This window comes from Schistocerca piceifrons, chromosome 8 (assembly GCF_021461385.2).
Source record: "Schistocerca piceifrons isolate TAMUIC-IGC-003096 chromosome 8, iqSchPice1.1, whole genome shotgun sequence".
In the NCBI taxonomy this organism is placed as follows: domain Eukaryota; kingdom Metazoa; phylum Arthropoda; class Insecta; order Orthoptera; family Acrididae; genus Schistocerca; species Schistocerca piceifrons.
Window position 1 is genome coordinate 141,264,178 of NC_060145.1, and position 27,998 is coordinate 141,292,175.

General features: G+C 49.8%; 28 non-coding genes across 28 annotated transcripts; 18 read left to right on the forward strand and 10 right to left on the reverse strand.

Annotated features, from left to right (window-relative positions):
• Positions 1-10,677: 10,677 nt before the first annotated feature.
• Positions 10,678-10,750, reverse strand: Trnar-acg. Its single transcript has one exon. It is a non-coding gene; the product is annotated as a tRNA-Arg (tRNA).
• A 445-nt stretch (positions 10,751-11,195) lies between these two features.
• Positions 11,196-11,287, forward strand: Trnai-uau. Its single transcript is given in 2 exon segments — positions 11,196-11,233; positions 11,252-11,287. It is a non-coding gene; the product is annotated as a tRNA-Ile (tRNA).
• Positions 11,288-11,398: 111 nt separating this feature from the next.
• Positions 11,399-11,470, forward strand: Trnad-guc. The gene has a single exon. It is a non-coding gene; the product is annotated as a tRNA-Asp (tRNA).
• A 579-nt stretch (positions 11,471-12,049) lies between these two features.
• Trnar-acg lies at positions 12,050-12,122 on the reverse strand. The gene has a single exon. It is a non-coding gene; the product is annotated as a tRNA-Arg (tRNA).
• A 445-nt stretch (positions 12,123-12,567) lies between these two features.
• Trnai-uau lies at positions 12,568-12,659 on the forward strand. The gene is given in 2 exon segments: positions 12,568-12,605; positions 12,624-12,659. It is a non-coding gene; the product is annotated as a tRNA-Ile (tRNA).
• Positions 12,660-12,771: 112 nt separating this feature from the next.
• Trnad-guc lies at positions 12,772-12,843 on the forward strand. Its single transcript has one exon. It is a non-coding gene; the product is annotated as a tRNA-Asp (tRNA).
• Positions 12,844-13,422: 579 nt separating this feature from the next.
• Positions 13,423-13,495, reverse strand: Trnar-acg. Its single transcript has one exon. It is a non-coding gene; the product is annotated as a tRNA-Arg (tRNA).
• Positions 13,496-13,940: 445 nt separating this feature from the next.
• Trnai-uau lies at positions 13,941-14,032 on the forward strand. The gene is given in 2 exon segments: positions 13,941-13,978; positions 13,997-14,032. It is a non-coding gene; the product is annotated as a tRNA-Ile (tRNA).
• Positions 14,033-14,143: 111 nt separating this feature from the next.
• On the forward strand, positions 14,144-14,215 carry Trnad-guc. Its single transcript has one exon. It is a non-coding gene; the product is annotated as a tRNA-Asp (tRNA).
• Positions 14,216-14,794: 579 nt separating this feature from the next.
• Trnar-acg lies at positions 14,795-14,867 on the reverse strand. The gene has a single exon. It is a non-coding gene; the product is annotated as a tRNA-Arg (tRNA).
• A 445-nt stretch (positions 14,868-15,312) lies between these two features.
• On the forward strand, positions 15,313-15,404 carry Trnai-uau. Its single transcript is given in 2 exon segments — positions 15,313-15,350; positions 15,369-15,404. It is a non-coding gene; the product is annotated as a tRNA-Ile (tRNA).
• Positions 15,405-15,516: 112 nt separating this feature from the next.
• On the forward strand, positions 15,517-15,588 carry Trnad-guc. The gene has a single exon. It is a non-coding gene; the product is annotated as a tRNA-Asp (tRNA).
• A 579-nt stretch (positions 15,589-16,167) lies between these two features.
• On the reverse strand, positions 16,168-16,240 carry Trnar-acg. The gene has a single exon. It is a non-coding gene; the product is annotated as a tRNA-Arg (tRNA).
• A 446-nt stretch (positions 16,241-16,686) lies between these two features.
• Positions 16,687-16,778, forward strand: Trnai-uau. Its single transcript is given in 2 exon segments — positions 16,687-16,724; positions 16,743-16,778. It is a non-coding gene; the product is annotated as a tRNA-Ile (tRNA).
• A 5,509-nt stretch (positions 16,779-22,287) lies between these two features.
• Positions 22,288-22,359, forward strand: Trnad-guc. The gene has a single exon. It is a non-coding gene; the product is annotated as a tRNA-Asp (tRNA).
• A 579-nt stretch (positions 22,360-22,938) lies between these two features.
• Trnar-acg lies at positions 22,939-23,011 on the reverse strand. The gene has a single exon. It is a non-coding gene; the product is annotated as a tRNA-Arg (tRNA).
• Positions 23,012-23,456: 445 nt separating this feature from the next.
• Positions 23,457-23,548, forward strand: Trnai-uau. The gene is given in 2 exon segments: positions 23,457-23,494; positions 23,513-23,548. It is a non-coding gene; the product is annotated as a tRNA-Ile (tRNA).
• A 112-nt stretch (positions 23,549-23,660) lies between these two features.
• On the forward strand, positions 23,661-23,732 carry Trnad-guc. Its single transcript has one exon. It is a non-coding gene; the product is annotated as a tRNA-Asp (tRNA).
• A 579-nt stretch (positions 23,733-24,311) lies between these two features.
• Trnar-acg lies at positions 24,312-24,384 on the reverse strand. The gene has a single exon. It is a non-coding gene; the product is annotated as a tRNA-Arg (tRNA).
• Positions 24,385-24,829: 445 nt separating this feature from the next.
• Positions 24,830-24,921, forward strand: Trnai-uau. The gene is given in 2 exon segments: positions 24,830-24,867; positions 24,886-24,921. It is a non-coding gene; the product is annotated as a tRNA-Ile (tRNA).
• A 112-nt stretch (positions 24,922-25,033) lies between these two features.
• Positions 25,034-25,105, forward strand: Trnad-guc. Its single transcript has one exon. It is a non-coding gene; the product is annotated as a tRNA-Asp (tRNA).
• A 579-nt stretch (positions 25,106-25,684) lies between these two features.
• Trnar-acg lies at positions 25,685-25,757 on the reverse strand. The gene has a single exon. It is a non-coding gene; the product is annotated as a tRNA-Arg (tRNA).
• Positions 25,758-26,202: 445 nt separating this feature from the next.
• On the forward strand, positions 26,203-26,294 carry Trnai-uau. The gene is given in 2 exon segments: positions 26,203-26,240; positions 26,259-26,294. It is a non-coding gene; the product is annotated as a tRNA-Ile (tRNA).
• A 111-nt stretch (positions 26,295-26,405) lies between these two features.
• On the forward strand, positions 26,406-26,477 carry Trnad-guc. The gene has a single exon. It is a non-coding gene; the product is annotated as a tRNA-Asp (tRNA).
• Positions 26,478-26,710: 233 nt separating this feature from the next.
• On the reverse strand, positions 26,711-26,782 carry Trnat-cgu. The gene has a single exon. It is a non-coding gene; the product is annotated as a tRNA-Thr (tRNA).
• A 274-nt stretch (positions 26,783-27,056) lies between these two features.
• Trnar-acg lies at positions 27,057-27,129 on the reverse strand. The gene has a single exon. It is a non-coding gene; the product is annotated as a tRNA-Arg (tRNA).
• Positions 27,130-27,574: 445 nt separating this feature from the next.
• Trnai-uau lies at positions 27,575-27,666 on the forward strand. Its single transcript is given in 2 exon segments — positions 27,575-27,612; positions 27,631-27,666. It is a non-coding gene; the product is annotated as a tRNA-Ile (tRNA).
• A 111-nt stretch (positions 27,667-27,777) lies between these two features.
• Positions 27,778-27,849, forward strand: Trnad-guc. Its single transcript has one exon. It is a non-coding gene; the product is annotated as a tRNA-Asp (tRNA).
• Positions 27,850-27,998: the final 149 nt, after the last annotated feature.

Here is a 27,998-nt window from a genome sequence, read left to right on the forward strand (position 1 = left end):
TTCCTTCAAAACCGGTTACCGATCCGCCTGCTTCCAAATCTGACGTGCAGCTGCTGAGCCACAAACGGCGACGAACGTGTGATGATGATAGTCCGGACGAAGATCTCCAGGAATTAGAACATGACGTCCCGAAAGAGATGCCGGTTACGGTTACTAACTCACGTTTTTCTGAACCGTCGCACGCAGCTGTCGACGTTGCGGCTATTGACGTCATTCCGAGTGACGTACAGGCAGCTTTGGCATCACAACAGCCGAGCCCGCCGCCTGAAGTCGCGACGTCACCACAGGACGAATCACAACAAGCGCGTGCTCCCGATAAGCATAACGAGGAAGGCAGTATTTGTGTACAAACTGAAGGAAGTCAAAGTCCGTCTACAAACAAACACGAAGTTCGTGCTAGTGACAACAAACAAACTTGTCCACCTTCTGAGTCAGTTCTTTCTGCAGATCAGATGGCTGAGGCGTCACATCTCGTTATGGACTGCGCAGTCACTCAGGACCCTCCCACGCCTCCATCTGCCGATGTGTTCCCTAGCAGAGCACGTAGTAGGACCAAAGTTCAACCGAACGTCAACGCAGTACGGAAGAAAAACAAACCCAACGATACCCAAGTGACTGTTCGTGATCCTCCCGACAATGCAGACCATTCCGAAGTTTCTATGCCCTTGTAATGCGACCAGTGTTGTTTAGTGACCCTTTCCGTACCTCACTGTACTAATGGCACAAGCGTACAAATTCGTCTCCCTGAACATAAATAAGATTCGATCTGATCTCAAAATTGCGGCCCTACAGCAGTTTCTATACGAATCTGACGCTGATATTGTGTTGTTACAGGAAGTTACTGTTTTGAATCTCTTCATCTCTGGTTTTAAAACCATATCAAACGTTGCTCCTGAGGAAAGTACAGGTACCGCACTTTTAATACGGGAAGGTATTCCAGTTGGGGAGATCGAGTTTTTAGATTCCGGTCGAGGAGTGGGCTGTAAAATTTTTGATGTCACCCTTGTTAACTTATATGCCCCGTCAGGCAACAGCAACAAATTCGAACGGTCACGTTTTTATAAGGAGGATGTTACGTATCTGTTGCGGGGAAGTCCTCAAAACCTGATAATAGGAGGTGACTTTAACTGTGTTCTACGTAAAAACGATCAGTCCCCTAATTTTAACTACTGTAAAGAACTGCACGAGCTCGTTAAGAATATTAAGCTGAAAGATGCTTGGGAACTGAAGTATCCTACTTTAGTTAAATTCACTTTTTTCACCGTTGCTTCATGCAGCCGTCTGGATAGACTTTATCTATCGGACTGTATCAGTGACCGACTCCTAGCGGTTGACGTAATCCCGGCTAGTTTTACCGACCATTGCGCTGTTGCGGCAACAGTTCACTTAAATCGACAGCCTACCAAATTATTTCGTTCCCCGTGGATGTTAAACATATCGCATCTGGCGGACGCTGAATTATTTGACGTTATCAGACATGTGTGGGAAACTTGTTTGCGTTCCATCACTTTTTATCCGACTAAAGCGATGTGGTGGACCACTGTTGCCAAACCAAAGCTTCGAAAAAGTCTCATTTATTATAGTGCTCAGAAAGCACGCGCCTGCAAGAAGACCTTTGAGTTTTACTACACTGTGTTGCGACAATTGTATGATTCATCCACTGCGACCAACACTAACTTTCCATCAATTCAACGTGTCAAGGCTAAACTTGTCAGCTTGAAGCGTCAACAATTGGAAGGTCTGAAAGTTAAATCCAAACCTAAATCTGTTTTAGCCGACGAAATGACATCTATGTACCATTTATTCAAGCATTTATCACGCCGCCGCCGGGCTTTCATTGATGTTTTGGAAAGAGATAATGGGGAATTACTCTCTACTCAAGCGGCCATTATTAGTGAAATTCACCAACATTTCCAACGACTGTATTCCAGTGAGATTGTCAATGAACCTGCTGTCAGTGCAGTGGTCAATGTTTTTGATCGGGCGATTAGTCCTGCTGACAATGTCGACTTTTTATCGGATTTCACTCCCGAGGAAGTTTTAGCCTTGATCTCCAAGTCGCCTTCCTTTAAATCGCCTGGTCCTGATGGTTTGCCCAAGGAATTTTATACCAAATTCTGGAATGTCCTTGGTGGTACTTTTACTGAAATTGTTAATGAAGTCATGAGTGGTGGTCCTCTTCCTGCCGACTTGAAAGTGGGTAGAATTGTTTTAGTCCCGAAGAGAACTGGTCACAAGCGAGTTGATAATCTCCGTCCAATCACATTATTGAACTTTGATTATAAAACGATTGCCCGAGCGATTAATAGCAGAATGACCCCCATCCTTGGAAAAGTTATTCATTCACATCAGTCTTGCCTTCCAGGGAGATCCATTATGACTCCGGTTGCAGAGTACAGAGACGTTATTTCAGTAGCGGCCGTAACCAACATCAAATGTGCTTTCCTTTTTCTTGACTTTTGCAAAGCTTTTGACCGCGTTAGTCATCACTATTTAGAACGCATCCTGCAACGAATTGGACTCGCAGAACGAGCTGTGGCAGTCATTCGGAATATGATAACCGGCATTACTGCTAGGATCACAGTTAACGGTCAGCTGACACAAGCTGTTAGCATACGACGCGGTGTACCGCAAGGCAGTCCGTTGTCGATGTCGCTCTTTGTTTTGTCGCTCGAGCCATTTCTGAAGAGATTGTGTCTCACATTAAGTGGCCTTTCTGTCTTAGGGAGCAATCTTACTGTGAGGGCTTACGCCGATGATGTTGCTGTTATCCTACGTCATGAGTCTGAAGTGGCCCAATTGCGGGCTGAGATTGATACTTACAGCACTGCTTCTGGGGCGAAACTCAGTGAGGGTAAATGTAAGGTTCTACGCTTACGGGGCTTCGAATCTCTTGCTATACCGTGGGCGCAGATCGTCGAACAACATGTTGCTCTGGGTATCATCATCGATAGGTGTCCCTTACGTATGGCAGCTAAAAACTGGAAACTTACTGCCAATCGAATACAGGGAGCTATAGTGGAAAACACATGGCGATCGACAAATATCCTCCAGAAGATCAGGATTTTGAATACCTACATACTCTGTAAAGCTTATTATGTCGCTCAGGTGTTCCCTCTTCCCAAAATGCAAGCCCATAAGATCATGCGTTTGTCCAGCAGGTTTGTGTGGCTCGGTCATATTTTTAAGTTAACCTATACCACACTGTCTAAGTCAGTGCAAGCTGGGGGCCTGCAACTCAATGATATCCGTCGAAAGGCGACAGCACTCTATATAAAACGAACAACTGCGATAATTACCACGATGCCCCATACTATCACATCGAAGCTGTTTCGCATTGTTCGCCCTAAATGTATGAAACCGCCAATTGACATCGGTAAACTCAACTTTCAATTGCAACATGTCGGTGTTTATTACCTCGAAATTAGTTACTTAGGTGACAGTGTTTTCACAAGTCCTTGTCTCACGACAGTGTTCTTACTTGCTCAGTGGCAGAAGTACGAAGCTCCAACTACAATTGAAATGCACTACCCAAGAATCGTCTGGACGGCAGTGTGGACCAATATTACTCTAAAAATTCATTCCTCCGATGTGATTTCCGCCTGGTATAAAGTTGTCCACAATCTTGTTCCAACCAACGAAAAACTCAACCGCATTGGCTTAAGTGCTACTGACAACTGCCTCAAATGTGGATTCGTTGACACTCTGAGGCACAGGTTTACTTGCTGCGGGCATCAGTTCAACTGGCATTGGGTGCGGAAACGATTGGCGCTGCTCACACGTAGCACTGAAAGTCTTTATACAACTGATATCCTCCTGTGGCCTGATACACGGTATTACCCCACAACGAAAAACAATACTGTTATGTGGATGCTGGGTCATTTTGTCAATTACGTCATCACTAACCACGGAGAAGACAATATTACTGTCTTTACTGCTTATATGGAAACGGCATATTGGCGAAGTACCCAGTTCCCGCACATTAAAAGGGATTTTGGAAACATGTTAAAAATACTGTTTGAGAAACAGGGAATTGGGTGATTCTAAAGTCAATCCGCCATTACTGTTAACATTTCCACGGTGAAGTTCCCAAGTACAAGCGAACACTGAATACTATTTTCGTTATCGTTTCACCTATGGCGCTTGAAGAACCTGAGGTTTTCTTTTCTTTCTTATTCCTCATTATTTGTTTTTTGCGGGAAGAGACATTTTTTTTTTCCCCTTGTTTTGAGAGAGATTTCTATTTTTCCTTGCACTTATATTACAAAGAAGACGAGGCAATGAACTCCTTGTAATCCGGAAGAACCAGTATTCTTTTTGTGTACTGTTGTACGACGCCAGTGAATCTGGAGACTTTGATTTCTTTTGACTATAGCTGATGAAGCTCGCCAAGGACGGCATTCATGGAGAGCGCAAGGAGGGCTGTAAGGGGAGAAGGGAGGCCCTAAAAAAAAAAAAAAAAAAAAAAAAAAAAAAAAAAAAAAAAAAAAGTGGCGCAATTGGTTAGCGCACGGTACTTATAAGGCAGTAGCCGTGAGCAATGCCGGGGTTGTGAGTTCGAGCCTCACCTGGGGCATACTTTTATTTCGTAGCAGCTGACTATGGAAGCATCGGGACGCTAGGTTTGAGATGTATCGCGTACATGAGAACCATAAATGTGCGTGCACTGTAGACAAGGACTGCGTGTTCCTCGGTCAGTTCCGCTTTAGACGCCGTGCCGTGTGGACGTGCCTAGTCTTCCGCTCCGCCGTAGCGTTACGTATAGTGGACTATCGTTTTTGTTACGTGTTGTGTTGCAACTTCTGAGAGTCTTTCTCCGTCGTTGTTTCGTACCTTGTGTTACTTTCTGTCCTTATTTCAGTGTTTTTTGTGTAGCGGTTTCGACCGCATGTTTTGAAAATGTCGTCCCAGGTTATTCCTCGTCAGGCTACAGTTAGTTTTGCTTTTGACAAGTCAACCCGCCATGTGCAACCTAGTTCTCTTGAGATTCATGATTGGTTGGTAGATACCTTTGGTGTTCATTCGGATCAGGTGCACACTGCTTATTTTGATACCGAACTGTATGTTTTCTTTGTTAAGTTTATGGACCCACTTCAGGTTGATAAAATTCTTTCTAAATATGGTCATCAAGTTCTCTTTCGGCATCGGGATGATTCTGTAAGTACCGTGCTGCTTTCCAATGCTTCCATCACGTATACCAATGTTCGTGTTTACAACCTTCCACCGGAGGTGGATAATGTCTATCTTAAGGAGGGTCTACAGAAGTATGGTGATGTAAAGAGCATTCGCCTTGAACGCTGGTCAAGCCAACATCGCCTGCAATGTTACAGTGGTATTCGTTCAGTCGAAATGCACGTTAAGCAGAATATTCCATCTCACCTGCAGATCGGTGGATATCGTGTCCATGTAACATATAGTGGTCAGGTTGGCACCTGTTTTTTGTGCAATGAAAGTGGTCACGTGCGTACCGACTGTCCGCGGAGAGTTTTTGTTTTAAAAAATTCTCTCGAACAGCGTCGCAAGTTAACGGTCGCTGACCTCGTTGCAGGTGGTTCTGCTCTTGGTGTAGCACAGTCCAGTGGTAGTAGCGCCCCGCCACAGGTTTTGCGCACCCCTGATACAGAATTTCCTCCTTTGCGTGCTAAATCTGATGTTGTTCCGTCTGTCCCTCAGGTGGGTGTGCCACTTTTGAATAATAAGAGGCGTCGCCCACACGATGGAAATAGTACGGATGAGGATCTCCCTGAGATGCCCCAGTCCGAGCGACCGGCATCCTCCGAGCCACTGTGTACTGTAGCTGCTCCCTGCCCTCCTGAGGTAGCGGTTCCGGTGGCGGCTGCTGGCGCCCCTCCGGCCTCCGACGCAGCTTCTCTCGAGTCGGGTCGTCGGTCGGGCCTGTTGGCGCCGTCTTCCGAACCGACTTCGATGTCACAAAAAGTGGAGCCGCGACAACTTCCTGCTTCGCTGCCCCATACCTCTGCCAGCGGAGCTGCTCCGCTTCCTTCCAACTCTGCGGCCTCGGACCTTCCTGCTCACGTTTCGCCTCCGTGCAGTCCATGTTTGCCGGAAGCTAGTGCAGGTGTTGACCATTCCGTTTTGTCGGATGTTTCCCCCGCGACCCCGGATCCCGCATGTGGACCGGCGCGGGTGGTGTCGGATACAGAACTTGACCCTCCTACGTCACCGGCGGCTGAAGTTTCCTTGCCCGTCAGCCGACGCAAGTTACGCGTTCAGCCGAACGTTAATGCTGTTCGTAAAAAACCGAAACGTAAGGGATCCGCGGAACGGGGTAGCAGTCCCCCTCCCTCGGATGCCTCCGTCACCCCTGCTATGGACTGTGACGCTGGTGCGTCGGTGTAGGTGATTTGTTTTCTCGCTTTTCTCTCTATGGTTCAAGCATACACCTTTCTTACCTTAAATGTTAACCGTATTGAGTCCGACGTTCGCATTGCCTCTTTGCGGCAGTTTATTTACGACGCCTGTGCGGACGTAGTGTTTTTGCAGGAAGTGTTGTTTTCTGATCTCTCTCTACCTGGATTTCAAACTGTTTTTAATGTCGCGCCGGAATATTCAACAGGAACTGCTCTTTTCTTTCGAGAGGGCATTCCTATTACTGACATTGAATTCCTTGACTCTGGCCGTGGGATTGGTTGTCGTCTTTTTGATCTCCGCCTCGTTGTTTTGTATGCCCCCTCTGGTTCGGGTCACACTGTGGCTCGTTCGCGCTTTTATAAAGAAGAGCTTATTTATCTTTTGCGCCAGAGTCCTCGGAGTCTCCTGCTCGGAGGCGATTTTAATTGTGTTTTACGCCCTGCAGACCAGTCCCCCAATTTTAATTATTGCCGTGATTTACATGACTTAGTTCGTACGATGCATCTGCGTGATGTTTGGGAACACAAATATCCAAGCCTGGTGAAATATACGTTTTTTACCGCGTCCTCATGCAGTAGACTCGACAGATTCTATTTATCTGATTTTTTATGTGATAAAATTCTTTCTGTCGATGTTATTCCTACTAGTTTTTCTGACCATTGTGCTTTTACTGCAACTGTAAATCTTAGTCGCCAACCTGCAAAACTTTATCGTTCCCAGTGGATGTTAAATGTTTCCCACCTTGCCGACAGTGCTATGGATGATGTTATAAGTGGCGTGTGGGAGCGATGTCTTCGCTCTGTCCCGCGATACCCCTCCTTGCTGGTTTGGTGGACTGCGTTTGCCAAGCCCAAGATTCGTCAGACTTTGATTTTCTACTGTGCTGCGAGGTCGCGTGATTTTAAGAACACGTATGAATATTACTACTCTGTCCTGCGTGAACTATATGACGCGGCGGGTACCTCTCCACTGCGGATCCATGATGTTCGTCGTATTAAAGCCAAGCTCTTGAGCCTTAAACGACGACAGATGGATGGTCTGCGAGTTAAGTCGAAACCTCACTCTCTTGTTGAAGGTGAACTGACATCCTTGTACCACCTGCTACGGCATCAGACTCGTCGTCGTCGCTCCTTCATCTCTTCTCTTACGGTGGATGATGGGCGACAGCTTAGTGCACAGGAGGAAATGGTTCGTGCTCTTCATCAGTATTACACTAGTCTCTATTCTGCCGATGATTCTGGTGAGTCTCTTTCGGATGATGTCTTTGGGGATCTAACTGCGACGATCGCGCCTGACGCGAACGGCGAATTTCTCCGGGAGTTCCAGGTAGATGATGTTTTCGATTTTATTGCTCGCTCTCCGTCCAGTAAATCGCCGGGTCCAGACGGCCTGCCTAAAGAATTTTATCTCCGTTTTTGGCCTCTTTTGGGTGGCATTTTTACGCAGATTTTAAATGAGATTGTCAGAGGGATGGATGTGCCTGCCGATTTTAAAGTAGGGAAAATTGTTTTAATTCCGAAGTCCTCTGGTCGTTTATCTGCTGCCAATCTTCGTCCGCTCACATTGCTGAATTTTGACTATAAGACAGCTGCTAGAGCGCTCAATAGCCGGTTGTCTTCTCTGCTTCGGGGTGTGATTGGTGCACATCAATGTTGTTTTCCTGATAGATCTATTCTGACACCAGTAGCCGAATATCGGGATGTTGTCTCGGTTGCGGCGGTTACAAACGTACATTGTGCCTTTGCCTTCCTTGATTTTTATAAGGCTTTTGATCACGTCAGTCATGTGTTTTTAGATCGTGTTTTAGGTACAATAGGTTTTAACGCTTCCTCACGTGGTGTTCTTGGCAATTTGTACAGGGGAATAACAGCTCGGGTGTCAGTCAATGGGCAGCTGACGCCGCCCATTGCTATCCGCCGCGGAGTGCCTCAGGGTAGTCCGCTCTCTATGTCTTTATTCGTTTTGTCCCTGGAACCGCTGCTTCGGACTATTGCTCTCAAGCTTCAGGGTATGTCCCTCTCTGGTGGGAAGCTCTCGGTTAAGGCATATGCGGATGATGTCGTTGTTCTCCTCCGTCAACGAGATGATATCCCGTTGTTGAAAGGGGCAGTTGATGCATACTGTCGTGTCTCTGGAGCGCGTCTCAATCAGGGTAAATGTAAGTTCCTTGATATCCGAGGATTTCGCGATGCTGACGTCCCTTGGGCCACTTTTGTCGATCGCCATACGTCCTTGGGGATTATCATTGATCGGTGTCCTCTAAAAATGGCGGCTCTCAATTGGAAATCTGTCACCGAGAAGATACAGGGGGCTCTGATGGTCCATGAGCAGCGCTCTGCTACCATTTTGCAAAAAGTCAGAATTTTAGACACCTACGTCCTATGTAAAGCTTATTATGTTGCTCAGCTGTTCCCACTTCCCATGATGGTGGCGAAAAGGTTGCGCCAATTGTCTAGCAGGTTTATATGGAAGGGCCATCTATTCAAGTTACGTTACGAGGTAATGACGAAACCGCGTCTCTCCGGAGGCTTGGGCCTCTCTGACATTACTCGCAAGGCGTCTGCTTTGTACGTCCGCCGAACGAATCTAATTGTTACGCAAGAAGTGACTTCAATTACATCCAGGCTTTTTACTGTTGTGCGTCCGGCGAGCCTTGCTCCACCTGTCGATGTCGGACGCCTAAATTTTAAGTTGAAACACATTCGGGAATTTTACATTGCGGTGAGTTACCTCGGTGACGTCTTCTTGCGGCGACCGGTGCCAACGACCAAGAGCTTGATTGCCCGCTGGGAGGGGCTGGCCAGTCCCAATCCAATAGAACTGGCGTCTCCATCCGTGTCCTGGAGGAACGTCTGGAAGAACGTTAGTCTGCCGATCCACTCTATGGCCGTGGCGTCCACGTGGTATAGGGTAATAAATAATTTGGTTCCCACCAATGTACGACTGCACCGTATTGGTCTTTCTGACACGGACACCTGTACTCGGTGTGGTCTCCTGGATACCCTTGAACATCGATTCACCTGCTGTGGGCACCTTGCTAATTGGCGTTGGCTCAGGAAACAACTTGCTTTTGTCACTAGGTCTGCTGAAGCCGCTTATACTATTGACATCATCGTCCGGCCCGATTCTTCCTTTTTTCCGCGGACGAAGCTCCATACCGTCATGTGGTTGATTGGCCATTTCGTACATTTTGTCAACAGTTGTCATGAAGAGGATGGACACCTAGCGTTTCGGCAGTACATGCTTACTGCTTACTGGCAGCGCTTGCGATTGCCAGGCCTCCGAGATGATTTTGCCAATATGCTTAGCCTGACATTTGAAGGAGAGGGTGTTGGCTAAGGTCACCTGTGTGAGCCATTTTCTTTTATACTGTTTCTGAATTTGCCGCCTTTATGTGTGTTTCTTCTCTACACCAGGACTGAAGTTTTCGTGTTTTTTAACCTTTATTTCAGTAAGCAGTCTACATTATATAGTCATGTTTTAGGATTTTAATTTCAGTACTGTACTTCTTTTGAAGTGGCTGTGTGGTGGATATTCTTTAATATTTTTTTCAATAGATATATTCGTTCGAGTGGTAGAGTGTCTGCTTCAAAAAAAAAAAAAAAAAATAAAAAAAAAAAGTGGTTAAGGCGTAAAAAAAAAAAAAAAAAAAAAAAATCGGTAGTATAGTGGTTAGTATCCCCGCCTGTCACGCGGGAGACCGGGGTTCGATTCCCCGCCGGGGAGGTGCGATTTTTATATCGCGAAGGTTGCACATGTGGCCCGAAAAAGCATTACCGTTGTGATCAAGGAATGTAATTGCTAAAAAATCGTAAGAAAGTCTGCGTCTTAGGAAGTGTTTCTCGTATTCTGCACACGACGTCGTCGTTTCACAACTCACAGGGTTTGCCGTCGACGCTGAATCAGCGCACCCCAGGATTAATGATCGAGCTCGAAGCACCCAAGAAAAAGAATAATTTTAGCAGAGCGTGGTTTCGATCCACGGACCTCTGGGTTATGGGCCCAGCACGCTTCCACTGCGCCACTCTGCTGTGCGGACAGATGCGCGCTCTTCGGTGCGTGACATGGGACACTTGGAAAAGCGTTGTCTGCGTCGCCTACCGTTTAATTAACTGCGTAGCATCTGCCAGCTTGACTTGTCTCGACTTTGCTCGACTGACGCTACGCTGACGCTTGCACGAAGCGATATTTACCGCGATCGTCTCGAGATGCAGCTGCGAGATGCTCAGGATTAACATTGCACTCCACGAAGGTGGAGACATTCGAATGCACTGCCTAGCTACGCGCCCGCAACTAACAAAATGCCGACCCTGCCAGGATTCGAACCTGGAATCTTCTGATCCGTAGTCAGACGCGTTATCCGTTGCGCCACAGGGCCACTGTTCGCGTTTTCTGCTACGAGGCGGGTGCACATCGCAAAGCAACGTGTTCTCCGTGGCTCGACAATTGCATGTCATCCACTGACAACGGCGGCGCGGCCACTCTGGTCTTCGGCACTCTGCAGGGAGCTGCCACCAAGGAAGGCATCTCTCCTCCTGCTGCTCGGCCACGGAGCGCCTGCACAGCTTAGAGCTTGCCACAGATCTGCCGTCGCTGATGGACAGGTAGCGGAATGCAAGGCGGCCGTTTTTTTGCATTTTTTCGGTGATGACAAGCGGTTGACATGCTTGTAAGTGTAGCATATAAAACAAGAATCGTATGAAGCATTCGTAGACAGGTGCTAACGTCGCAGTATGGCCGCAGGTGACGGTCGTATGACGGGTCTGTAGCCACAACAGGTTGGCATCAAAGTGAATACCGCTAACTGTAAGCACTGTGCTGTAGCCCCAGTGGCGCAATTGGTTAGCGCACGGTACTTATAAGGCAGTAGCCGTGAGCAATGCCGGGGTTGTGAGTTCGAGCCTCACCTGGGGCATACTTTTATTTCGTAGCAGCTGACTATGGAAGCATCGGGACGCTAGGTTTGAGATGTATCGCGTACATGAGAACCATAAATGTGCGTGCACTGTAGACAAGGACTGCGTGTTCCTCGATAGTATAGTGGTTAGTATCCCCGCCTGTCACGCGGGAGACCGGGGTTCGATTCCCCGCCGGGGAGGTGCGATTTTTATATCGCGAAGGTTGCACATGTGGCCCGAAAAAGCATTACCGTTGTGATCAAGGAATGTAATTGCTAAAAAATCGTAAGAAAGTCTGCGTCTTAGGAAGTGTTTCTCGTATTCTGCACACGACGTCGTCGTTTCACAACTCACAGGGTTTGCCGTCGACGCTGAATCAGCGCACCCCAGGATTAATGATCGAGCTCGAAGCACCCAAGAAAAAGAATAATTTTAGCAGAGCGTGGTTTCGATCCACGGACCTCTGGGTTATGGGCCCAGCACGCTTCCACTGCGCCACTCTGCTGTGCAGACAGATGCGCGCTCTTCGGTGCGTGACATGGGACACTTGGAAAAGCGTTGTCTGCGTCGCCTACCGTTTAATTAACTGCGTAGCATCTGCCAGCTTGACTTGTCTCGACTTTGCTCGACTGACGCTACGCTGACGCTTGCACGAAGCGATATTTACCGCGATCGTCTCGAGATGCAGCTGCGAGATGCTCAGGATTAACATTGCACTCCACGAAGGTGGAGACATTCGAATGCACTGCCTAGCTACGCGCCCGCAACTAACAAAATGCCGACCCTGCCAGGATTCGAACCTGGAATCTTCTGATCCGTAGTCAGACGCGTTATCCGTTGCGCCACAGGGCCACTGTTCGCGTTTTCTGCTACGAGGCGGGTGCACATCGCAAAGCAACGTGTTCTCCGTGGCTCGACAATTGCATGTCATCCACTGACAACGGCGGCGCGGCCACTCTGGTCTTCGGCACTCTGCAGGGAGCTGCCACCAAGGAAGGCATCTCTCCTCCTGCTGCTCGGCCACGGAGCGCCTGCACAGCTTAGAGCTTGCCACAGATCTGCCGTCGCTGATGGACAGGTAGCGGAATGCAAGGCGGCCGTTTTTTTGCATTTTTTCGGTGATGACAAGCGGTTGACATGCTTGTAAGTGTAGCATATAAAACAAGAATCGTATGAAGCATTCGTAGACAGGTGCTAACGTCGCAGTATGGCCGCAGGTGACGGTCGTATGACGGGTCTGTAGCCACAACAGGTTGGCATCAAAGTGAATACCGCTAACTGTAAGCACTGTGCTGTAGCCCCAGTGGCGCAATTGGTTAGCGCACGGTACTTATAAGGCAGTAGCCGTGAGCAATGCCGGGGTTGTGAGTTCGAGCCTCACCTGGGGCATACTTTTATTTCGTAGCAGCTGACTATGGAAGCATCGGGACGCTAGATTTGAGATGCATCACGTACCTGAGAGACCATAAATGTGCGTGCACTGTAGTCAACGACTGCGTGTTCCTCGGTAGTATAGTGGTTAGTATCCCCGCCTGTCACGCGGGTGACCGGGGTTCGATTCCCCGCCGGGGAGGCGCGATTTTTATATCGCGAAGGTTGCACATGTGGCCCGAAAAAGCATTACCGTTGTGATCAAGGAATGTAATTGCTAAAAAATCGTAAGAAAGTCTGCGTCTTAGGAAGTGTTTCTCGTATTCTGCACACGACGTCGTCGTTTCACAACTCACAGGGTTTGCCGTCGACGCTGAATCAGCGCACCCCAGGATTAATGATCGAGCTCGAAGCACCCAAGAAAAAGAATAATTTTAGCAGAGCGTGGTTTCGATCCACGGACCTCTGGGTTATGGGCCCAGCACGCTTCCACTGCGCCACTCTGCTGTGCGGACAGATGCGCGCTCTTCGGTGCGTGACATGGGACACTTGGAAAAGCGTTGTCTGCGTCGCCTACCGTTTAATTAACTGCGTAGCATCTGCCAGCTTGACTTGTCTCGACTTTGCTCGACTGACGCTACGCTGACGCTTGCACGAAGCGATATTTACCGCGATCGTCTCGAGATGCAGCTGCGAGATGCTCAGGATTAACATTGCACTCCACGAAGGTGGAGACATTCGAATGCACTGTCTAGCTACGCGCCCGCAACTAACAAAATGCCGACCCTGCCAGGATTCGAACCTGGAATCTTCTGATCCGTAGTCAGACGCGTTATCCGTTGCGCCACAGGGCCACTGTTCGCGTTTTCTGCTACGAGGCGGGTGCACATCGCAAAGCAACGTGTTCTCCGTGGCTCGACAATTGCATGTCATCCACTGACAACGGCGGCGCGGCCACTCTGGTCTTCGGCACTCTGCAGGGAGCTGCCACCAAGGAAGGCATCTCTCCTCCTGCTGCTCGGCCACGGAGCGCCTGCACAGCTTAGAGCTTGCCACAGATCTGCCGTCGCTGATGGACAGGTAGCGGAATGCAAGGCGGCCGTTTTTTTGCATTTTTTCGGTGATGACAAGCGGTTGACATGCTTGTAAGTGTAGCATATAAAACAAGAATCGTATGAAGCATTCGTAGACAGGTGCTAACGTCGCAGTATGGCCGCAGGTGACGGTCGTATGACGGGTCTGTAGCCACAACAGGTTGGCATCAAAGTGAATACCGCTAACTGTAAGCACTGTGCTGTAGCCCCAGTGGCGCAATTGGTTAGCGCACGGTACTTATAAGGCAGTAGCCGTGAGCAATGCCGGGGTTGTGAGTTCGAGCCTCACCTGGGGCATACTTTTATTTCGTAGCAGCTGACTATGGAAGCATCGGGACGCTAGGTTTGAGATGTATCGCGTACATGAGAACCATAAATGTGCGTGCACTGTAGACAAGGACTGCGTGTTCCTCGATAGTATAGTGGTTAGTATCCCCGCCTGTCACGCGGGAGACCGGGGTTCGATTCCCCGCCGGGGAGGTGCGATTTTTATATCGCGAAGGTTGCACATGTGGCCCGAAAAAGCATTACCGTTGTGATCAAGGAATGTAATTGCTAAAAAATCGTAAGAAAGTCTGCGTCTTAGGAAGTGTTTCTCGTATTCTGCACACGACGTCGTCGTTTCACAACTCACAGGGTTTGCCGTCGACGCTGAATCAGCGCACCCCAGGATTAATGATCGAGCTCGAAGCACCCAAGAAAAAGAATAATTTTAGCAGAGCGTGGTTTCGATCCACGGACCTCTGGGTTATGGGCCCAGCACGCTTCCACTGCGCCACTCTGCTGTGCGGACAGATGCGCGCTCTTCGGTGCGTGACATGGGACACTTGGAAAAGCGTTGTCTGCGTCGCCTACCGTTTAATTAACTGCGTAGCATCTGCCAGCTTGACTTGTCTCGACTTTGCTCGACTGACGCTACGCTGACGCTTGCACGAAGCGATATTTACCGCGATCGTCTCGAGATGCAGCTGCGAGATGCTCAGGATTAACATTGCACTCCACGAAGGTGGAGACATTCGAATGCACTGCCTAGCTACGCGCCCGCAACTAACAAAATGCCGACCCTGCCAGGATTCGAACCTGGAATCTTCTGATCCGTAGTCAGACGCGTTATCCGTTGCGCCACAGGGCCACTGTTCGCGTTTTGTGCTACGAGGCGGGTGCACATCGCAAAGCAACGTGTTCTCCGTGGCTCGACAATTGCATGTCATCCACTGACAACGGCGGCGCGGCCACTCTGGTCTTCGGCACTCTGCAGGGAGCTGCCACCAAGGAAGGCATCTCTCCTCCTGCTGCTCGGCCACGGAGCGCCTGCACAGCTTAGAGCTTGCCACAGATCTGCCGTCGCTGATGGACAGGTAGCGGAATGCAAGGCGGCCGTTTTTTTGCATTTTTTCGGTGATGACAAGCGGTTGACATGCTTGTAAGTGTAGCATATAAAACAAGAATCGTATGAAGCATTCGTAGACAGGTGCTAACGTCGCAGTATGGCCGCAGGTGACGGTCGTATGACGGGTCTGTAGCCACAACAGGTTGGCATCAAAGTGAATACCGCTAACTGTAAGCACTGTGCTGTAGCCCCAGTGGCGCAATTGGTTAGCGCACGGTACTTATAAGGCAGTAGCCGTGAGCAATGCCGGGGTTGTGAGTTCGAGCCTCACCTGGGGCATACTTTTATTTCGTAGCAGCTGACTATGGAAGCATCGGGACGCTAGATTTGAGATGCATCACGTACCTGAGAGACCATAAATGTGCGTGCACTGTAGTCAACGACTGCGTGTTCCTCGGTAGTATAGTGGTTAGTATCCCCGCCTGTCACGCGGGAGACCGGGGTTCGATTCCCCGCCGGGGAGGTGCGATTTTTATATCGCGAAGGTTGCACATGTGGCCCGAAAAAGCATTACCGTTGTGATCAAGGAATGTAATTGCTAAAAAATCGTAAGAAAGTCTGCGTCTTAGGAAGTGTTTCTCGTATTCTGCACACGACGTCGTCGTTTCACAACTCACAGGGTTTGCCGTCGACGCTGAATCAGCGCACCCCAGGATTAATGATCGAGCTCGAAGCACCCAAGAAAAAGAATAATTTTAGCAGAGCGTGGTTTCGATCCACGGACCTCTGGGTTATGGGCCCAGCACGCTTCCACTGCGCCACTCTGCTGTGCGGACAGATGCGCGCTCTTCGGTGCGTGACATGGGACACTTGGAAAAGCGTTGTCTGCGTCGCCTACCGTTTAATTAACTGCGTAGCATCTGCCAGCTTGACTTGTCTCGACTTTGCTCGACTGACGCTACGCTGACGCTTGCACGAAGCGATATTTACCGCGATCGTCTCGAGATGCAGCTGCGAGATGCTCAGGATTAACATTGCACTCCACGAAGGTGGAGACATTCGAATGCACTGCCTAGCTACGCGCCCGCAACTAACAAAATGCCGACCCTGCCAGGATTCGAACCTGGAATCTTCTGATCCGTAGTCAGACGCGTTATCCGTTGCGCCACAGGGCCACTGTTCGCGTTTTGTGCTACGAGGCGGGTGCACATCGCAAAGCAACGTGTTCTCCGTGGCTCGACAATTGCATGTCATCCACTGACAACGGCGGCGCGGCCACTCTGGTCTTCGGCACTCTGCAGGGAGCTGCCACCAAGGAAGGCATCTCTCCTCCTGCTGCTCGGCCACGGAGCGCCTGCACAGCTTAGAGCTTGCCACAGATCTGCCGTCGCTGATGGACAGGTAGCGGAATGCAAGGCGGCCGTTTTTTTTGCATTTTTTCGGTGATGACAAGCGGTTGACATGCTTGTAAGTGTAGCATATAAAACAAGAATCGTATGAAGCATTCGTAGACAGGTGCTAACGTCGCAGTATGGCCGCAGGTGACGGTCGTATGACGGGTCTGTAGCCACAACAGGTTGGCATCAAAGTGAATAACGCTAACTGTAAGCACTGTGCTGTAGCCCCAGTGGCGCAATTGGTTAGCGCACGGTACTTATAAGGCAGTAGCCGTGAGCAATGCCGGGGTTGTGAGTTCGAGCCTCACCTGGGGCATATAGTTCCGCTTTAGACGCCGTGCAGTGTGGACGTGCCTAGTCTTCCGCTCCGCCGTAGCGTTACGTATAGTGGACTATCGTTTTTGTTTACGTGTTGTGTTGCAACTTCTGTGAGTGTTTCTCCGTCGTTGTTTCGTACCTTGTGTTACTTTCTGTCCTTATTTCAGTGTTTTTTGTGTAGCGGTTTCGACCGCATATTTTGAAAATGTCGTCCCAGGTTATTCCTCGTCAGGCTACAGTTAGTTTTGCTTTTGACAAGTCAACCCGCCATGTGCAACCTAGTTCTCTTGAGATTCATGATTGGTTGGTAGATACCTTTGGTGTTCATTCGGATCAGGTGCACACTGCTTATTTTGATACCGAACTGTATGTTTTCTTTGTTAAGTTTATGGACCCACTCCAGGTTGATAAAATTCTTTCTAAATATGGTCATCAAGTTCTCTTTCGGCATCGGGATGATTCTGTAAGTACCGTGCTGCTTTCCAATGCTTCCATCACGTATACCAATGTTCGTGTTTACAACCTTCCACCGGAGGTGGATAATGTCTATCTTAAGGAGGGTCTACAGAAGTATGGTGATGTAAAGAGCATTCGCCTTGAACGCTGGTCAAGCCAACATCGCCTGCAATGTTACAGTGGTATTCGTTCAGTCGAAATGCACGTTAAGCAGAATATTCCATCTCACCTGCAGATCGGTGGATATCGTGTCCATGTAACATATAGTGGTCAGGTGGGCACCTGTTTTTTGTGCAATGAAAGTGGTCACGTGCGTACCGACTGTCCGCGGAGAGTTTTTGTTTTAAAAAATTCTCTCGAACAGCGTCGCAAGTTAACGGTCGCTGACCTCGTTGCAGGTGGTTCTGCTCTTGGTGTAGCACAGTCCAGTGGTAGTAGCGCCCCTCCACAGGTTTTGCGCACCCCTGATACAGAATTTCCTCCTTTGCGTGCTAAATCTGATGTTGTTCCGTCTGTCCCTCAGGTGGGTGTGCCACTTTTGAATAATAAGAGGCGTCGCCCACACGATGGAAATAGTACGGATGAGGATCTCCCTGAGATGCCCCAGTCCGAGCGACCGGCATCCTCCGAGCCACTGTGTACTGTAGCTGCTCCCTGCCCTCCTGAGGTAGCGGTTCCGGTGGCGGCTGCTGGCGCCCCTCCGGCCTCCGACGCAGCTTCTCTCGAGTCGGGTCGTCGGTCGGGCCTGTTGGCGCCGTCTTCCGAACCGACTTCGATGTCACAACAAGTGGAGCCGCGACAACTTCCTGCTTCGCTGCCCCATACCTCTGCCAGCGGAGCTGCTCCGCTTCCTTCCAACTCTGCGGCCTCGGACCTTCCTGCTCACGTTTCGCCTCCGTGCAGTCCATGTTTGCCGGAAGCTAGTGCAGGTGTTGACCATTCCGTTTTGTCGGATGTTTCCCCCGCGACCCCGGATCCCGCATGTGGACCGGCGCGGGTGGTGTCGGATACAGAACTTGACCCTCCTACGTCACCGGCGGCTGAAGTTTCCTTGCCCGTCAGCCGACGCAAGTTACGCGTTCAGCCGAACGTTAATGCTGTTCGTAAAAAACCGAAACGTAAGGGATCCGCGGAACGGGGTAGCAGTCCCCCTCCCTCGGATGCCTCAGTCACCCCTGCTATGGACTGTGACGCTGGTGCGTCGGTGTAGGTGATTTGTTTTCTCGCTTTTCTCTCTATGGTTCAAGCATACACCTTTCTTACCTTAAATGTTAACCGTATTGAGTCCGACGTTCGCATTGCCTCTTTGCGGCAGTTTATTTACGACGCCTGTGCGGACGTAGTGTTTTTGCAGGAAGTGTTGTTTTCTGATCTCTCTCTACCTGGATTTCAAACTGTTTTTAATGTCGCGCCGGAATATTCAACAGGAACTGCTCTTTTCTTTCGAGAGGGCATTCCTATTACTGACATTGAATTCCTTGACTCTGGCCGTGGGATTGGTTGTCGTCTTTTTGATCTCCGCCTCGTTGTTTTGTATGCCCCCTCTGGTTCGGGTCACACTGTGGCTCGATCGCGCTTTTATAAAGAAGAGCTTATTTATCTTTTGCGCCAGAGTCCTCGGAGTCTCCTGCTCGGAGGCGATTTTAATTGTGTTTTACGCCCTGCAGACCAGTCCCCCAATTTTAATTATTGCCGTGATTTACATGACTTAGTTCGTACGATGCATCTGCGTGATGTTTGGGAACACAAATATCCAAGCCTGGTGAAATATACGTTTTTTACCGCGTCCTCATGCAGTAGACTCGACAGATTCTATTTATCTGATTTTTTATGTGATAAAATTCTTTCTGTCGATGTTATTCCTACTAGTTTTTCTGACCATTGTGCTTTTACTGCAACTGTAAATCTTAGTCGCCAACCTGCAAAACTTTATCGTTCCCAGTGGATGTTAAATGTTTCCCACCTTGCCGACAGTGCTATGGATGATGTTATAAGTGGCGTGTGGGAGCGATGTCTTCGCTCTGTCCCGCGATACCCCTCCTTGCTGGTTTGGTGGACTGCGTTTGCCAAGCCCAAGATTCGTCAGACTTTGATTTTCTACTGTGCTGCTAGGACGCGTGATTTTAAGAACACGTATGAATATTACTACTCTGTCCTGCGTGAACTATATGACGCGGCGGGTACCTCTCCACTGCGGATCCATGATGTTCGTCGTATTAAAGCCAAGCTCTTGAGCCTTAAACGACGACAGATGGATGGTCTGCGAGTTAAGTCGAAACCTCACTCTCTTGTTGAAGGTGAACTGACATCCTTGTACCACCTGCTACGGCATCAGACTCGTCGTCGTCGCTCCTTCATCTCTTCTCTTACGGTGGATGATGGGCGACAGCTTAGTGCACAGGAGGAAATGGTTCGTGCTCTTCATCAGTATTACACTAGTCTCTATTCTGCCGATGATTCTGGTGAGTCTCTTTCGGATGATGTCTTTGGGGATCTAACTGCGACGATCGCGCCTGACGCGAACGGCGAATTTCTCCGGGAGTTCCAGGTAGATGATGTTTTCGATTTTATTGCTCGCTCTCCGTCCAGTAAATCGCCGGGTCCAGACGGCCTGCCTAAAGAATTTTATCTCCGTTTTTGGCCTCTTTTGGGTGGCATTTTTACGCAGATTTTAAATGAGATTGTCAGAGGGATGGATGTGCCTGCCGATTTTAAAGTAGGGAAAATTGTTTTAATCCCGAAGTCCTCTGGTCGTTTATCTGCTGCCAATCTTCGTCCGCTCACATTGCTGAATTTTGACTATAAGACAGCTGCTAGAGCGCTCAATAGCCGGCTGTCTTCTCTGCTTCGGGGTGTGATTGGTGCACATCAATGTTGTTTTCATGATAGATCTATTCTGACACCAGTAGCCGAATATCGGGATGTTGTCTCGGTTGCGGCGGTTACAAACGTACATTGTGCCTTTGCCTTCCTTGATTTTTATAAGGCTTTTGATCACGTCAGTCATGTGTTTTTAGATCGTGTTTTAGGTACAATAGGTTTTAACGCTTCATCACGTGGTGTTCTTGGCAATTTGTACAGGGGAATAACAGCTCGGGTGTCAATCAATGGGCAGCTGACGCCGCCCATTGCTATCCGCCGCGGAGTGCCTCAGGGTAGTCCGCTCTCTATGTCTTTATTCGTTTTGTCCCTGGAACCGCTGCTTCGGACTATTGCTCTCAAGCTTCAGGGTATGTCCCTCTCTGGTGGGAAGCTCTCGGTTAAGGCATATGCGGATGATGTCGTTGTTCTCCTCCGTCAACGAGATGATATCCCGTTGTTGAAAGGGGCAGTTGATGCATACTGTCGTGTCTCTGGAGCGCGTCTCAATCAGGGTAAATGTAAGTTCCTTGATATTCGAGGATTTCGCGATGCTGACGTCCCTTGGGCCACTTTTGTCGATCGCCATACGTCCTTGGGGATTATCATTGATCGGTGTCCTCTAAAAATGGCGGCTCTCAATTGGAAATCTGTCACCGAGAAGATACAGGGGGCTCTGATGGTCCATGAGCAGCGCTCTGCTACCATTTTGCAAAAAGTCAGAATTTTAGACACCTACGTCCTATGTAAAGCTTATTATGTTGCTCAGCTGTTCCCACTTCCCATGATGGTGGCGAAAAGGTTGCGCCAATTGTCTAGCAGGTTTATATGGAAGGGCCATCTATTCAAGTTACGTTACGAGGTAATGACGAAACCGCGTCTCTCCGGAGGCTTGGGCCTCTCTGACATTACTCGCAAGGCGTCTGCTTTGTACGTCCGCCGAACGACTCTAATTGTTACGCAAGAAGTGACTTCAATTACATCCAGGCTTTTTACTGTTGTGCGTCCGGCGAGCCTTGCTCCACCTGTCGATGTCGGACGCCTAAATTTTAAGTTGAAACACATTCGGGAATTTTACATTGCGGTGAGTTACCTCGGTGACGTCTTCTTGCGGCGACCGGTGCCAACGACCAAGAGCTTGATTGCCCGCTGGGAGGGGCTGGCCAGTCCCAATCCAATAGAACTGGCGTCTCCATCCGTGTCCTGGAGGAACGTCTGGAAGAACGTTAGTCTGCCGATCCACTCTATGGCCGTGGCGTCCACGTGGTATAGGGTAATAAATAATTTGGTTCCCACCAATGTACGACTGCACCGTATTGGTCTTTCTGACACGGACACCTGTACTCGGTGTGGTCTCCTGGATACCCTTGAACATCGATTCACCTGCTGTGGGCACCTTGCTAATTGGCGTTGGCTCAGGAAACAACTCGCTTTTGTCACTAGGTCTGCTGAGGCCGCTTATACTATTGACATCATCGTCCGGCCCGATTCTTCCTTTTTTCCGCGGACGAAGCTCCATACAGTCATGTGGTTGATTGGCCATTTCGTACATTTTGTCAACAGTTGTCATGAAGAGGATGGACACCTAGCGTTTCGGCAGTACATGCTTACTGCTTACTGGCAGCGCTTGCGATTGCCAGGCCTCCGAGATGATTTTGCCAATATGCTTAGCCTGACATTTGAAAGAGAGGGTGTTGGCTAAGGTCACCTGTGTGAGCCATTTTCTTTTATACTGTTTCTGAATTTGCCGCCTTTATGTATGTTTCTTCTCTACACCAGGACTGAAGTTTTCGTGTTTTAACCTTTATTTCAGTAAGCAGTCTACATTATATAGTCATGTTTTAGGATTTTAGTTTCAGTACTGTACTTCTTTTGAAGTGGCTGTGTGGTGGATATTCTTTAATATTTTTTTCAATAGATATATTCGTTCGAGTGGTAGAGTGTCTGCTTCAAAAAAAAAAAAAAAAAAAAAAAAAAAAAAAAAAAAAAAAAAAGTGGCGCAATTGGTTAGCGCACGGTACTTATAAGGCAGTAGCCGTGAGCAATGCCGGGGTTGTGAGTTCGAGCCTCACCTGGGGCATACTTTTATTTCGTAGCAGCTGACTATGGAAGCATCGGGACGCTAGATTTGAGATGCATCACGTACCTGAGAGACCATAAATGTGCGTGCACTGTAGTCAACGACTGCGTGTTCCTCGGTAGTATAGTGGTTAGTATCCCCGCCTGTCACGCGGGAGACCGGGGTTCGATTCCCCGCCGGGGAGGCGCGATTTTTATATCGCGAAGGTTGCACATGTGGCCCGAAAAAGCATTACCGTTGTGATCAAGGAATGTAATTGCTAAAAAATCGTAAGAAAGTCTGCGTCTTAGGAAGTGTTTCTCGTATTCTGCACACGACGTCGTCGTTTCACAACTCACAGGGTTTGCCGTCGACGCTGAATCAGCGCACCCCAGGATTAATGATCGAGCTCGAAGCACCCAAGAAAAAGAATAATTTTAGCAGAGCGTGGTTTCGATCCACGGACCTCTGGGTTATGGGCCCAGCACGCTTCCACTGCGCCACTCTGCTGTGCGGACAGATGCGCGCTCTTCGGTGCGTGACATGGGACACTTGGAAAAGCGTTGTCTGCGTCGCCTACCGTTTAATTAACTGCGTAGCATCTGCCAGCTTGACTTGTCTCGACTTTGCTCGACTGACGCTACGCTGACGCTTGCACGAAGCGATATTTACCGCGATCGTCTCGAGATGCAGCTGCGAGATGCTCAGGATTAACATTGCACTCCACGAAGGTGGAGACATTCGAATGCACTGCCTAGCTACGCGCCCGCAACTAACAAAATGCCGACCCTGCCAGGATTCGAACCTGGAATCTTCTGATCCGTAGTCAGACGCGTTATCCGTTGCGCCACAGGGCCACTGTTCGCGTTTTGTGCTACGAGGCGGGTGCACATCGCAAAGCAACGTGTTCTCCGTGGCTCGACAATTGCATGTCATCCACTGACAACGGCGGCGCGGCCACTCTGGTCTTCGGCACTCTGCAGGGAGCTGCCACCAAGGAAGGCATCTCTCCTCCTGCTGCTCGGCCACGGAGCGCCTGCACAGCTTAGAGCTTGCCACAGATCTGCCGTCGCTGATGGACAGGTAGCGGAATGCAAGGCGGCCGTTTTTTTGCATTTTTTCGGTGATGACAAGCGGTTGACATGCTTGTAAGTGTAGCATATAAAACAAGAATCGTATGAAGCATTCGTAGACAGGTGCTAACGTCGCAGTATGGCCGCAGGCGACGGTCGTATGACGGGTCTGTAGCCACAACAGGTTGGCATCAAAGTGAATACCGCTAACTGTAAGCACTGTGCTGTAGCCCCAGTGGCGCAATTGGTTAGCGCACGGTACTTATAAGGCAGTAGCCGTGAGCAATGCCGGGGTTGTGAGTTCGAGCCTCACCTGGGGCATACTTTTATTTCGTAGCAGCTGACTATGGAAGCATCGGGACGCTAGATTTGAGATGCATCACGTACCTGAGAGAACATAAATGTGCGTGCACTGTAGTCAACGACTGCGTGTTCCTCGGTAGTATAGTGGTTAGTATCCCCGCCTGTCACGCGGGAGACCGGGGTTCGATTCCCCGCCGGGGAGGTGCGATTTTTATATCGCGAAGGTTGCACATGTGGCCCGAAAAAGCATTACCGTTGTGATCAAGGAATGTAATTGCTAAAAAATCGTAAGAAAGTCTGCGTCTTAGGAAGTGTTTCTCGTATTCTGCACACGACGTCGTCGTTTCACAACTCACAGGGTTTGCCGTCGACGCTGAATCAGCGCACCCCAGGATTAATGATCGAGCTCGAAGCACCCAAGAAAAAGAATAATTTTAGCAGAGCGTGGTTTCGATCCACGGACCTCTGGGTTATGGGCCCAGCACGCTTCCACTGCGCCACTCTGCTGTGCGGACAGATGCGCGCTCTTCGGTGCGTGACATGGGACACTTGGAAAAGCGTTGTCTGCGTCGCCTACCGTTTAATTAACTGCGTAGCATCTGCCAGCTTGACTTGTCTCGACTTTGCTCGACTGACGCTACGCTGACGCTTGCACGAAGCGATATTTACCGCGATCGTCTCGAGATGCAGCTGCGAGATGCTCAGGATTAACATTGCACTCCACGAAGGTGGAGACATTCGAATGCACTGCCTAGCTACGCGCCCGCAACTAACAAAATGCCGACCCTGCCAGGATTCGAACCTGGAATCTTCTGATCCGTAGTCAGACGCGTTATCCGTTGCGCCACAGGGCCACTGTTCGCGTTCTGTGCTACCAGGCGGGTGCACATCGCAAAGCAACGTGATCTCCGTGGCTCGACAATTGCATGTCATCCACTGACAACGGCGGCGCGGCCACTCTGGTCTTCGGCACTCTGCAGGGAGCTGCCACCAAGGAAGGCATCTCTCCTCCTGCTGCTCGGCCACGGAGCGCCTGCACAGCTTAGAGCTTGCCACAGATCTGCCGTCGCTGATGGACAGGTAGCGGAATGCAAGGCGGCCGTTTTTTTGCATTTTTTCGGTGATGACAAGCGGTTGACATGCTTGTAAGTGTAGCATATAAAACAAGAATCGTATGAAGCATTCGTAGACAGGTGCTAACGTCGCAGTATGGCCGCAGGTGACGGTCGTATGACGGGTCTGTAGCCACAACAGGTTGGCATCAAAGTGAATACCGCTAACTGTAAGCACTGTGCTGTAGCCCCAGTGGCGCAATTGGTTAGCGCACGGTACTTATAAGGCAGTAGCCGTGAGCAATGCCGGGGTTGTGAGTTCGAGCCTCACCTGGGGCATACTTTTATTTCGTAGCAGCTGACTATGGAAGCATCGGGACGCTAGATTTGAGATGCATCACGTACCTGAGAGAACATAAATGTGCGTGCGCTGTAGTCAACGACTGCGTGTTCCTCGGTAGTATAGTGGTTAGTATCCCCGCCTGTCACGCGGGAGACCGGGGTTCGATTCCCCGCCGGGGAGGTGCGATTTTTATATCGCGAAGGTTGCACATGTGGCCCGAAAAAGCATTACCGTTGTGATCAAGGAATGTAATTGCTAAAAAATCGTAAGAAAGTCTGCGTCTTAGGAAGTGTTTCTCGTATTCTGCACACGACGTCGTCGTTTCACAACTCACAGGGTTTGCCGTCGACGCTGAATCAGCGCACCCCAGGATTAATGATCGAGCTCGAAGCACCCAAGAAAAAGAATAATTTTAGCAGAGCGTGGTTTCGATCCACGGACCTCTGGGTTATGGGCCCAGCACGCTTCCACTGCGCCACTCTGCTGTGCGGACAGATGCGCGCTCTTCGGTGCGTGACATGGGACACTTGGAAAAGCGTTGTCTGCGTCGCCTACCGTTTAATTAACTGCGTAGCATCTGCCAGCTTGACTTGTCTCGACTTTGCTCGACTGACGCTACGCTGACGCTTGCACGAAGCGATATTTACCGCGATCGTCTCGAGATGCAGCTGCGAGATGCTCAGGATTAACATTGCACTCCACGAAGGTGGAGACATTCGAATGCACTGCCTAGCTACGCGCCCGCAACTAACAAAATGCCGACCCTGCCAGGATTCGAACCTGGAATCTTCTGATCCGTAGTCAGACGCGTTATCCGTTGCGCCACAGGGCCACTGTTCGCGTTCTGTGCTACCAGGCGGGTGCACATCGCAAAGCAACGTGATCTCCGTGGCTCGACAATTGCATGTCATCCACTGACAACGGCGGCGCGGCCACTCTGGTCTTCGGCACTCTGCAGGGAGCTGCCACCAAGGAAGGCATCTCTCCTCCTGCTGCTCGGCCACGGAGCGCCTGCACAGCTTAGAGCTTGCCACAGATCTGCCGTCGCTGATGGACAGGTAGCGGAATGCAAGGCGGCCGTTTTTTTGCATTTTTTCGGTGATGACAAGCGGTTGACATGCTTGTAAGTGTAGCATATAAAACAAGAATCGTATGAAGCATTCGTAGACAGGTGCTAACGTCGCAGTATGGCCGCAGGTGACGGTCGTATGACGGGTCTGTAGCCACAACAGGTTGGCATCAAAGTGAATACCGCTAACTGTAAGCACTGTGCTGTAGCCCCAGTGGCGCAATTGGTTAGCGCACGGTACTTATAAGGCAGTAGCCGTGAGCAATGCCGGGGTTGTGAGTTCGAGCCTCACCTGGGGCATACTTTTATTTCGTAGCAGCTGACTATGGAAGCATCGGGACGCTAGGTTTGAGATGTATCGCGTACATGAGAACCATAAATGTGCGTGCACTGTAGACAAGGACTGCGTGTTCCTCGATAGTATAGTGGTTAGTATCCCCGCCTGTCACGCGGGTGACCGGGGTTCGATTCCCCGCCGGGGAGGCGCGATTTTTATATCGCGAAGGTTGCACATGTGGCCCGAAAAAGCATTACCGTTGTGATCAAGGAATGTAATTGCTAAAAAATCGTAAGAAAGTCTGCGTCTTAGGAAGTGTTTCTCGTATTCTGCACACGACGTCGTCGTTTCACAACTCACAGGGTTTGCCGTCGACGCTGAATCAGCGCACCCCAGGATTAATGATCGAGCTCGAAGCACCCAAGAAAAAGAATAATTTTAGCAGAGCGTGGTTTCGATCCACGGACCTCTGGGTTACGGGCCCAGCACGCTTCCACTGCGCCACTCTGCTGTGCGGACAGATGCGCGCTCTTCGGTGCGTGACATGGGACACTTGGAAAAGCGTTGTCTGCGTCGCCTACCGTTTAATTAACTGCGTAGCATCTGCCAGCTTGACTTGTCTCGACTTTGCTCGACTGACGCTACGCTGACGCTTGCACGAAGCGATATTTACCGCGATCGTCTCGAGATGCAGCTGCGAGATGCTCAGGATTAACATTGCACTCCACGAAGGTGGAGACATTCGAATGCACTGCCTAGCTACGCGCCCGCAACTAACAAAATGCCGACCCTGCCAGGATTCGAACCTGGAATCTTCTGATCCGTAGTCAGACGCGTTATCCGTTGCGCCACAGGGCCACTGTTCGCGTTTTCTGCTACGAGGCGGGTGCACATCGCAAAGCAACGTGTTCTCCGTGGCTCGACAATTGCATGTCATCCACTGACAACGGCGGCGCGGCCACTCTGGTCTTCGGCACTCTGCAGGGAGCTGCCACCAAGGAAGGCATCTCTCCTCCTGCTGCTCGGCCACGGAGCGCCTGCACAGCTTAGAGCTTGCCACAGATCTGCCGTCGCTGATGGACAGGTAGCGGAATGCAAGGCGGCCGTTTTTTTGCATTTTTTCGGTGATGACAAGCGGTTGACATGCTTGTAAGTGTAGCATATAAAACAAGAATCGTATGAAGCATTCGTAGACAGGTGCTAACGTCGCAGTATGGCCGCAGGTGACGGTCGTATGACGGGTCTGTAGCCACAACAGGTTGGCATCAAAGTGAATACCGCTAACTGTAAGCACTGTGCTGTAGCCCCAGTGGCGCAATTGGTTAGCGCACGGTACTTATAAGGCAGTAGCCGTGAGCAATGCCGGGGTTGTGAGTTCGAGCCTCACCTGGGGCATACTTTTATTTCGTAGCAGCTGACTATGGAAGCATCGGGACGCTAGGTTTGAGATGTATCGCGTACATGAGAACCATAAATGTGCGTGCACTGTAGACAAGGACTGCGTGTTCCTCGATAGTATAGTGGTTAGTATCCCCGCCTGTCACGCGGGTGACCGGGGTTCGATTCCCCGCCGGGGAGGCGCGATTTTTATATCGCGAAGGTTGCACATGTGGCCCGAAAAAGCATTACCGTTGTGATCAAGGAATGTAATTGCTAAAAAATCGTAAGAAAGTCTGCGTCTTAGGAAGTGTTTCTCGTATTCTGCACACGACGTCGTCGTTTCACAA